Here is an 11513-nt window from a genome sequence, read left to right on the forward strand (position 1 = left end):
CTCTTGCATTCCAGTGTACCACCATATCACCAATCTAGAATTTTCTTGTACTAGTCCTTTTATCAAAAAGGTACTTTGACTATAATTGAAGTTTGATATTCCTTTGATGTGCTACAATCCTCATTTCCTCCAGCTCTAGTAACTGAATCATTCTTTCTTCCATGGGCTCAGACATTTCTAATTCTTCAATCTGCAAAAATTTGTAAACTGGAAGAAAATTATTCACACGTAGTCTATCTTTCACTCCATAAACCAGCTCAAAAAGGGGATGTACCAATGGCCTTTTTTATAGTCACCTTGTCGGCCCATAGAGCTAACTTGAGCTTTTGATCCCAGGACCTTTTATTTTCCTCTAGGATCTTCTTAACAATGTTGAGGAGACTTTTATTACTTGATTCTGCCTGGTCGTTTCCCTATGGGTGGTATGGTGAGGAGTATGACAAAATAATCCCATAATTAGCACATAACTCTATGAATTTCTTAGACCTGAAGCACATGACATTGTCCATGACTATTTTAGCAGGCACACCAAACCTTGTCATTATATTATCCATCAAAAAAACAATGACCACTCTGCTAGTAGCCTATTTGGTGGGTATGGCTTCAATCCACTTGGTGAAATAATTTGTGGCCACCATGATCCACTTGTGAACTTGGCCTAACTTCTCTATTATATCTCCAATAAAATCAATGCCCCATTGAACAAAAGGGGCTTCAACTATAACAAAATTCAAAGGAAAAGCACCAACATACTTTAGTTTAGAAGAGAACCTTTGACAAGGATCACACTTTTGAACATACTTATGAGCATCCTTGAACAAAGTTGACCAATAATAACCTGCTCTGATTATCTTACCAACAATAGTCTTAGTTGAATAGTGGCCTCCGCATACCCCATTGTGCATCTCTTTCAGAACCTTCTCAGCTTGGAACTCATCCAGATAAACTAGTAGCATCCCATCATTGTTCCTCCAATACAAGTCTCCCTAAATAAGAACATATTTCTGTGATTTTAACTTTAGTGTTCTCTTCTGGTTGTGTGTCATACCTTTTGAACAAGTTGCATTCTTCAAGAAGTATACCATATCTGAATACCATGGTTGTCTCTCAATACTAGTAACCATAACCTCTTCAGTCTCAACATTATTTATGTCAATATCCTCAAAGTTTGTCTCAATCATTAACTTGGTTAAGCTTTATGATTTTGATCTCAAGATCAAATTCTTGTATTTTGCTTATCCATCTACATCTTTTTCCAGTTACTTCAGACTGGGACGGGATGTCTTTCACAACTGCATGTGATACATAGGCTACAATTTGGGCATTTACCAGATAAGGCCTAAATAATTTAACAACCTTGACTAAAGCATATGCCTGTTTTTCCATAATTTCATATTTCAGTTTTGCAGCCTACAATGATTTGTTTTAGAAGGCAATTAGATATGCATAACCTTCACCATCTTTCTATATTAGTACCGCTGCTATAGTATGATATGAAGCAAAAGAAAATAATGAAAAAGGCTTACTATAGTCAGAGGACTTAAGCACTGGGGCTTCCTGAATAGCCTCTTTAATCTTATCAAATGCTAGCACTTCATCTTCATCCCAAACAAACTTGACATCCTTCTTCAAAAGCTTCACAATGGGCTTGACAATTTTAGTAAAATTTGCAATAAATCTCCCGACAAAGTTTACTTTACCCAGAAAAGTTTGAATTCCTTTAATATTTTTAGGTTGAGGCGCCCTATTAATAGCCTCAATTCTTTCAAGGTCAATTTTGACTCCCTCCTTGGATACAATGTGCCCGAGTAACTTTCCTTCAGTTACAACAAAGTGGCATTTTTTTGGATTTAAAGATACACCAAATTCTAAGGCGTTACTAAATATTTTTTCTAAATAACCATAGTGATCATCTGCCTTCTTTGAGAAACATGTGAAATCATCCTGGTAAACAACCATTACGATGTTAATAAATTCTTTGAAGGTTGCATCTATAGCCCTCTAAAATGTTGCCTTAGCATTTTTTAAACCAAATGGCATCCTTACATAAACATAAGTTCCCCAAGGGGTAGTAAAAGTAGTCTTGAACTACTCATATTCTTTTACTAATACCTGATTATAACCAAAGAATCCATCCATCATTAATAATGCCACAACCAGTTACCCTTTGTAACATAGCTTCCATGTTTGGATATGAGTAGTTGTCCTTAAGAGAAGCAACATTCAAATTCCTAAAATCCACACAAAGCCTTATGTCCCCATTCTTCTTTCTTACAGGAACTAAATTGGATACCCATGAAGAATTCCTTACAGGATTTATAATCCCCCCTTCTCCCAGCTTAATCAACTCTTGCTGCATTTTGGGTTCTAGGAGGGGGTTAATGGCTCTTTTCTTTTGTCTAAAAGGCTTAGCATCAGGATGCAAAGGTATTTCATGTTGAAATAAATCTTGTCTATACACTTCAAGTCCTCATAGGACCAAGCAAAAACATGTTTGTACTTTCTTAGCAAATTAATGAGGTTAGTCTTGATATGGGTAGACAAGTTTTTCCCAATATACACCAACTTAGGGGAAGATTAAATCCCCAAGTTTACCTCTTCCAACTCCTCCAACTTGGTAGATGATTCTTGATGTAAGTGACCATCACTGTAACTGAACATACCCTCTAGTTCAACTAGTCCCCTGGGTATTTCATTTGTCTCTAACTGCACTATGTCACTTCCAAAAATTGTTTCCTATCCATCTACTACCTCCACCAATGCATTACAATCAATTTTTTGACCTTCATAATCATCTATGCATTGTACAAATCTAAGGATGTCTTCATCATCCTCAAAAAATTGCCAATTGTACACATTATCTGGGATGGCTGGTCTGACTTTTGTCTCAATTATTAAAACTCCAGTCAATGTTACATCATCAATTTTTAATGCAACATTAGCTAAAAAATCTGCCATAATGTTCTTAGACCTTTCAATCCAATCAATGGAAAATGCATCAAAGTGTTCAATAACATCCCAAATAGCATTCTTGTACTTTTTTAACTTGTCATTTTTAGATGCATATCTTGACCTTATCTGAGACACTACAAGTTCAGAGTCTCCATAAACCCTTAACAACTTGATCCCATGTCTTTTGGAAATTTCTAGGCCTAATAACAAAGCTTCATACTCAGTTGTGTTATTTGTACATTGGAATGCCAATAGAAAAGAATACTTGAAGGTAATACCTGATGGGGAAACAAAGAGCACTCCTGCTTTAGACCCTTCTTTAGAGAAAGCTCCATCAAAGTACATCTACCATAGGCCTTCTTGTTGGGATTCCAACTCATCAACAATAGGATCAGTATTCTTCAACTGAGGCTGAATGGATTCAATCCTGAAGTTATCAAGATCTACATTAATCATGCAATTAAGCATGTTTGGGTCTATTTTTTCAATAACCAATGGGGCACATGGTTCTATGTACAATTTTACTGAATTCCCATTCATTGGGATAGTTGCATAGGATAAATCTAGCTGAACATGCCCTCCAATAGCAGCAGCCCACTGTCTAGACAAAAGCATGCCATAATGGGGTTTGGTGTTAGTGACTATTGCATGCATTTTATAAGTAGCTTTAGGGAATTCTACTATTTTTACTTCTACATCTTTCACAGTACCCACAACAGACACTTCTCTCTTATCCATAGCATAGCACCTCCCATATGAGGTGTTCACTGATAAACCTAGTTCTCTCATAACCCCATAAGGCATTACATTAGCGGCTGCACCAGAATCTATCATGCATTTTTTTATCAATCTGTTATTTACTAATAGTGTGACATAAAAGGGATCAATCTGAGATGGTTCCCGATTAATCATGGTGCCCACATAAACTTCTGGGACCTGTTGTTCTTGATCCTTCTCATCCCTTGCAGTTCACTTTTTAGAAGAAGCATCTACATCTAATATACTTGAAATCAAAGAAAAAGCAACCTCTCTATATTCTTTCATTTTCAACAGCTCTATCAAAGGTACTGAAACTTTCATCTGTGTTAAAGCTTGAGTCATATCAAAATCAGAATTAATAATATAATCAACATGAGCTTTAACCTTCTCTGTCTTCTGGTGACTTGTCCTCTTGTCACCAATAGTCTCTACCTTATTACCAGTTATATCAACCATATTAGGTTTCCCTGAATTACTTGACTGATCACTTTTAGCTTGACTATCTTTGACAGGAGTTTTGTTTTCAATGGTCCTCTTAGAAGAAATTTCCTTAAAAAACATAAAACCTGGCTTACCCTAACTTTCATCATCTTTGCTACTTCTCAGATTATAGATATGCTTAGCTTTGGCTATTGCAGCCTTAGTGAGATTCTTGACTTCCTCCTCACTAAGTCTTCTAAGATGAATCTCTTCATCTTCTATTGTGACTACATTCAAAGTGGGATGCCAGTCAATTGTCAATTACCTTTGGCAATTTGCATTGCTTCTTGAGACATCATATTCACTTGCTTCATCTTCTAAAGACTCACAATCACTGTCCATAGTATACTCAAACATATTAATTGCAGGTTCACCCTCATTTCTCATGGATTCATTTAGAGCTTGAGCTACAACACACTGATAGGGGGAATGTGGCCCATCACATGCCATACACTAAGGGATATTTTCCACATTATGTACATTTTCTCCCTTTAAATGATTAGGGGTGTTCTAATTTTGTGTGCCTTTAGATCTATATTGCACAGGTTTTCCATCTTTCCATGCAGTGTTATATGGCATATCATGCAATCTAGCGGGTCTGTCTTTCCAGTTGTAGTGAGGCTTCTTAGGTTTACTTACTTTAGTAGTAAATCCTTAACAAAAGTCATTAATTTCTCTATTTTATCCTCTTCTCTAGAGGATTTATTTTGTTGTGGTTTTTGTTTTTGCCACAATCTTCCATCATTCCTTCTTCCCACTTTACCTGGTGCCTTTCTATTACTCTCTACATTAATTGCAATTCTAAAATCATCTCTTAAACTATGTGGGTTCTTATCTCTAAGAATGTAAGCCATATTAGGATCAAAGACATTGTAATAAATGGTTACACATACATTCTCATCTAACCTCATACATTGAAGGATCCTATGCATTGCCTTTTGAAACCTTGCACTGAAATCTATGACAGCCTCATTATCAGACTTCCTGATGTTGTTAAATTCATTGAGCATGAAGATCACATTTGTCTTATCTCCATGTTTCTCTTTAAAGCAATTCTTGAATTCCTCCCAAGAACTGATGCTATCTATAGGTAACCCTCTATACCAATCCCTGGCATCATCCACTAAAGACTACAAAAACAACTTCATAATCACATCCTCATTTGAAATCTCATAGTTGTTAATCATGTCAAAGAAAGACTTCAGGTGTTCCTCTACTCTTACAACATTATTTCTAGCAAATTTCTGAAGTCTATCCCTCATTTCAATAGGGACATGGTTTGGGTAACCTGGGATTCCATCAAAGAAAAGTTGTCTATACAATTCCACATTGATCGATCTCCTTTGAAACTGGTTTCCAGTAAAGTTATTTCCAGTATTCAGCCTTGGGCCTGAACCACTAGCTCTAGGAGTTTGATGACCTTGATGATGGGATGGTCCATGACTGGTTTGGTTTGCTGGAATTGTACTTGAGGGAACTGCAAAATTATTTGGGGTAGCATTTTAAGATTGGTTAACAGATGGGATAGCATTTGTTTGCATCATTAGTTGAGTATTCAACAGAGGCAGAAGTATGTTGAGATGTAACATTATTATGATCTACAGGTGGGAAAGTTATAGGAGGACCTTTTAAGCAATGCATCTTTCTTCTGCAGTCAAAATTAAGTGCTTCTATTTCAGCCTTTTCTAACTCCCTTTGTAGGTTTTCATTTTCTTTCCTTATCCTGTCTACCTCGATCTCATGCAAAGCCATTCCTTGGGGTCCTTTTGCACTTCCTAACACTAGACCATAGATCTATTCTCCACTACTTTCCACTTCCCTTTGTCAATAACGGGTCTGGTAGGTTGGGGATCACTATGAACCTCCCTACAAGGTTGTGCTGCAAATTTAGGTGTAGAATCAAATTTAGGATTGAGGATTTCTCTAATAATAGGACCTTGCTCTTTACTCCTAAGTTCTTCTTGAGCAAACAACTCAAGATCTACAATTTGTCTTAATAACCTTTTTCTTTCAATAAATTTGGCTTTGGTTTCATTCTCCTTTTCCTTTTCCTTCTTTTTCCTTATGGAAATCAATTGATGTACTCTCTTATTGAGAACCTCAATGTCCTGGGACACTTCATCTTGTTCTAGCTAGGTTTCCTCTAAATCCGACACATTTAGCTAGTCAATATCAATCAGACTGACATTTCCTTCCATAATTTTTTGAATGGAACTGACCCTATTACTTGTACTATGCTTATCTCTCCCAGAAGCACCAATATTAGACAATCTTTGGTGAAAGGCTTGGATATCATCATTAGTACCAAATAGGCCAACATGAAAACCCATACTATCATGGTCAGAGTCATGAGAAGAGGCATTGGACCTTGCATATATAGGACGCTCAAAAGACTTATTCATTTGATTACTCTTCTTTTTCCATGACTGATTTGACTGACTAGGAATAACAGTTCCTCTCCATCCCCTCCTGACTGGTTCAGGTAACCCTTCATGCAACTTCTCTTGAGGGTTTTTCTTCATATAAGACCTAGTATTCCTTCCCCTATTTATCTTGCTAACTTTTTGAAGTGATTGTGATTTTTTTCTAAAAGAACACTATTTTTTTCCTTACTTCAGAGTCGCCACCCAATATCTTGGGAATAAAATATATTTTAACACATTGAATCACTTACAAGATGCTTGAGAATGAAACTGTTGATCTTAGAAAAGAACAGAATAGTATGTTAAGATGCAAAGAGATAGATCAAGGATGTTTGGAAAAGTAAGCTCAATAATTTTCTGACTGAAACCACAGGAACTTGATGTCAACACTTTTATGTCATAAAGACACAGATCTGTAGTATAAGACTTATCTTATTTGAGTCTCCCCAACAATCACCATTTTTGTTGTTCTCCATTTTGAAATTTTGTGTTCCCTCTCTTTAAAAGTGGAAGTTACTACCTCTGTGCTGAAATGGAAGAGAACAACAAAAGTTTGAAATAAAGACAACAAGATGAGGTTCCAATTGAGGAAGCCTCCTACACTTTTAGCCTTTAAAAAGCTTGGGTGGGTGAACCCTGTTATGAATACTTTTCTTACAAAAATAGCAAAGGTTTATAGGAAACCAGTATAAATTCCTGTAAACTTTCCTTAAGGATGGGTACAACTAAACATAAAATGGAAAGTTGATTTGATTTTGAATAGGACCACAAAATACACTGAAAAACCAACAGGTAAACCAGTGCCTTATCTAGGCAACTAAGTCATCTACAATAGACTGCAACTTGACAAAAGAAACTCATACACAAGTCACAAGCTAGTGATCTATCAACTCTGTATATGTCTGAAATATACAGAGTCCTAATCTGCACCAGACTTCATCATCAAATCCACACCAAAAATACTGATATTAATGACTTTGTTCAAAGTACATTTCTATTTCCTCCTTGAGAAAAAGACTTAAAACAACTTCATTAAATGCCTAGCAAATCATTCAAATAAACAATCCTTGATTACTCAAATGGAATGAACACTAGTACATTGACATAGAGACAATACAAGTCTAAGTTCAAATTCTCTGGATTGTATATTTTATTTCTCCATCAAAATATTGCAAGTACAACATATCTGACTCAAAATGCTTAGAAAACAGCCTATATTAATTTTGCCAAAGTTTAGCTAGAAAATTTTGTTCCCTTTTGTAAGTAGTCCTGGTATCCATTTATAGAGAAAATGGATGCAAAAAGCTTTGGAATTTCCTAGAAAATATTCTTATTCTAACCATAATTCCCCCCAAAAAGATACATTGTTTTACCAATGAAGATAAGAGCATAACAAATCAGTTAATCAGCTAGAGAAAGGCTAATTGACTTCTCAGTATTCGCAAGATCAGGTGTCAGGTGCCTTTGATTCTTCAAAATTTTGATTTCCAAAACTGTTGCAAGAACTAACCGCTTCCAGTTGTTTGTTGTCGCATGTTGTAGCATCGGTTGATTCTTTCTACGAAATCACACAACCGCGTACCTATTTTCTCTACAAATCTCCTTGAATACTTCTCTACAAATTTACACTTCAAAACAATGTCGTATGGAGGGACCTTAATTTTTAAAACTGAGCATCAATTATTATCAACAAAGCCACACACTTCTGCCATTAATCCTTTTAAAAATTCGAATCTTGGTGGCAACGGGCCAGAAAGGCTTTCTTCTAAGTATTTTCCCTTTATTCATTTATTTGCAAAGATTAAAGTTAAAGCATCTCTCAATTACGATACAGTGACTACCATCAGATCATGCAGAACTAGCTCACCCATCAACCATATTATCTTTCAAAGTGGGCCCATTAGTTAATCACCCGTCCGCTCTTTGTCGCTGATTTGCAAAGGTTAAAGTTCAAGCATCTCCTTATAGCTGTACAACGACAGTTGTCGATCTTCCTTTGACTTGCCATCTCTTTAACACACTTGGGCCACCCACTTCGGGTCAGGGCCACCATTTAGTCGTTACTCTGTAATGAATAATAATCAAGCACTTTCCCATTGCGGTTCAACAACCACCATTAGATCATCTCCAACTTGCTTGACCTTTAACTCACCCGCAGATCCCTGCCACGTGTCACTTCTGGTTCTCTCACATATCCACCTAGGCGCCACCTATCCTGCCACCTCACCTTGAGCTGGACCCACCACTAGACCTAGGCTGCCATCTTTGTCACCGAGTCACGATTGAAAACTTGCAAGCATCTTCCATTGCGGATCAACGACCACCATTGTATCATCCGCGATCTGCTCACTCTTTAGGGTCCTTAGTTACTTAACCATCATTGCCTTAACTGCCTATCTTAACCGCCTATCTTAGCTCACCTCTAGGAGTTTGTCGTTGGGTCACAAAGAATAAGCATCACGCACTTTCCCATTGCGGTGCAGCGATAGTCATCAGATCACAAGAAACTTACCTGACCTTTAAGGAACCGGACACATATAAGGAGAGACTTAGGACTTAGTAAAATATGAAATATTTTTCAATTTTAAATAGAACCTACCTAAGCCTAAAACACAAAGCGGCCCCTTTCGATGATAGGGTGACCCTTCCACTTAATTGGAAAAAGCAACAGACAAATAGAAGTGACCTAGAAATAATGTGACACAAAGGTTTATGTTTTAAAATATTTTGAAATTTGTAAAAACCCTAAACCCTTAAGAGCCATAAACTCATAGACAAAGGTCAAATTTCAGAATTATGACAAACTTTTAAGGATACAAGGATAACTTCGACATTATCCAAAACACTGATAACAAGTTCATTGATGTAATAGCATGGGGGTACGAAGATATAAAAACCTTCGATACATCAATCATCACCCATGTTATATCCTTGAAACTCAATATAAAGTCATTCAGATAGAAACAACAACCGGTTAATTCACAGATAGAAACCTTGATTTTCAAGGAACTACAAACGTTGCTCTCTGCTAAGATTATTTTCCCAATACGTCACTCTACTTGGGTCGCCAACTTGGTTCCAGTAAGGAAAAAGAATTGGGAAATTTGGCTTTGTGTGGACTTTCGCAACCTCAATAAGGCGTCTGAAAAATATAATTACCCACTTCCTTCCTTGGATGAGGTACTACAAATTGTCAATGGTTCACAAATGATGTAGTTTTTAGATGGTTATTCTAGATATAACCAAGTTTTTGTGAACTATGAGGATCATATGAAAACAACATTTACAATGAAGTGGGGAACATATGCATACCCAAGGATGCCATTTGGATTAATTAATGTTGGGGTGACATTCCAAAGAGAAATGGGTACGGCCTTCAAATACCTGATTAGCAAATGTATTATTATATATATGGATGACTTGACTATATTTTCCAAGGTCAGAGAAGATCACCCAGACCACCTCCGAAAAGTTTTAGATAGATGTCGAAGATATGGGATTTCCCTTAACCCCAAGAAGTGTGTATTTGGAGTGGCTAAAGGAAAGCTCCTTGACAATGTAATCTCTGAGAAGGGAATATCTATAGACCTAGATCGAGTAGAAGCATTGCTGAAATTACAAGTGCCTAGGAGTAAAAAGGAGATGAGATCTTTCTTTGGGAAGATCAATTTTGTTAGAAAATTTATCACTGGGTTTGTAAAGATAGTCAAGCCATTAAATGAAATGATAAAGAAGGATGCTAAGATCTAATGGACTACTGAAGCAAAAGAGGCTTTCACCCAGATCAAGAAATCCATCACTGAAGCTCTTGTATTAACTAGTCCTGACTATACTCTCCCATTCTATATATATTATTTTGATTCGTTACACTTAGGAGCAACTGTTTTGATGTAGAGGAAAGAAGGGGATGAGAAACCCATTGCATTTATGAGCTCCCCTTTCAAGAGTGTTGAGGTGAGATATTCTTCTCTTGAAAAATAGGCTTTTGTGTTAGTAAGAGAAGTCAAGAAATTCAAGCATTATATCCCGAGGAGTAAAATATACGCGATTGTCCCTGATCAAGTGGTGAAGTCACTACTTATGCAATCAGAGTTGAGAGAACATCGAGGGAAATGGATGACAATTTTACAAGAGTTTGATCTAGAGATGCATCTCATGAAGTTAGTTAGAGGCCAAGGATTGTCTCAAGCTATGGCGATTGACATCCATCAAATCTAGTGCCAATAGTATACGTTGGAGTCATTCACTTAGGACCCGTAGTACACGGATTTGGTTTTTATATTGCTGAATAATAAGTATCTTGAGGGGTTGAAAGTCACGCAAAGATGAGACTTAAGGCTCAAAAGTGCCAATTATATGATCAAGGATTCGACACTTTATAGAAAGAATTACGAAGGTATTTACCTTCGATGTCTTGATCATCAAGAAGCCCATAACATGATCGAGGAATTCCATGGGAAGTATGGTACAAGTCATGGGTCGACAGATGCCACTGCACATCAAATTTTGAAGGCTGGATATTACTGGCCTAGTATTTTTTAGGATACTCATGAACATGTTTGTCACTGTCCTACATGCCAAACCGTAGCTTCCAGAGAGAGGAATCCTACCATGCCTCTCCAACCAGTGTTTGAGGTAACACCTTTCGCCCAATGGGCACTAGATTTCATAGGTGTCATTAATCCTAACTCATCTACAGGACATAAGTTCATTCTTACCACAATGGATTACCACACCTAGTAGACGGAAGTCATTGCGTGTCAAAATGCTACTGCAGAGGTAGTCTTGAAATTCATTGAAGAACAAATCATCACCAGGTTTGGCATGTCATTCGCTTTGGTATGTGACAATGGCCCTTCTTTTACTTCAGCATAGTTGATGTAATGGTCATACGAATAT

This window comes from Cryptomeria japonica, chromosome 4 (genome assembly GCF_030272615.1).
Source record: "Cryptomeria japonica chromosome 4, Sugi_1.0, whole genome shotgun sequence".
NCBI classification, from domain to species: domain Eukaryota; kingdom Viridiplantae; phylum Streptophyta; class Pinopsida; order Cupressales; family Cupressaceae; genus Cryptomeria; species Cryptomeria japonica.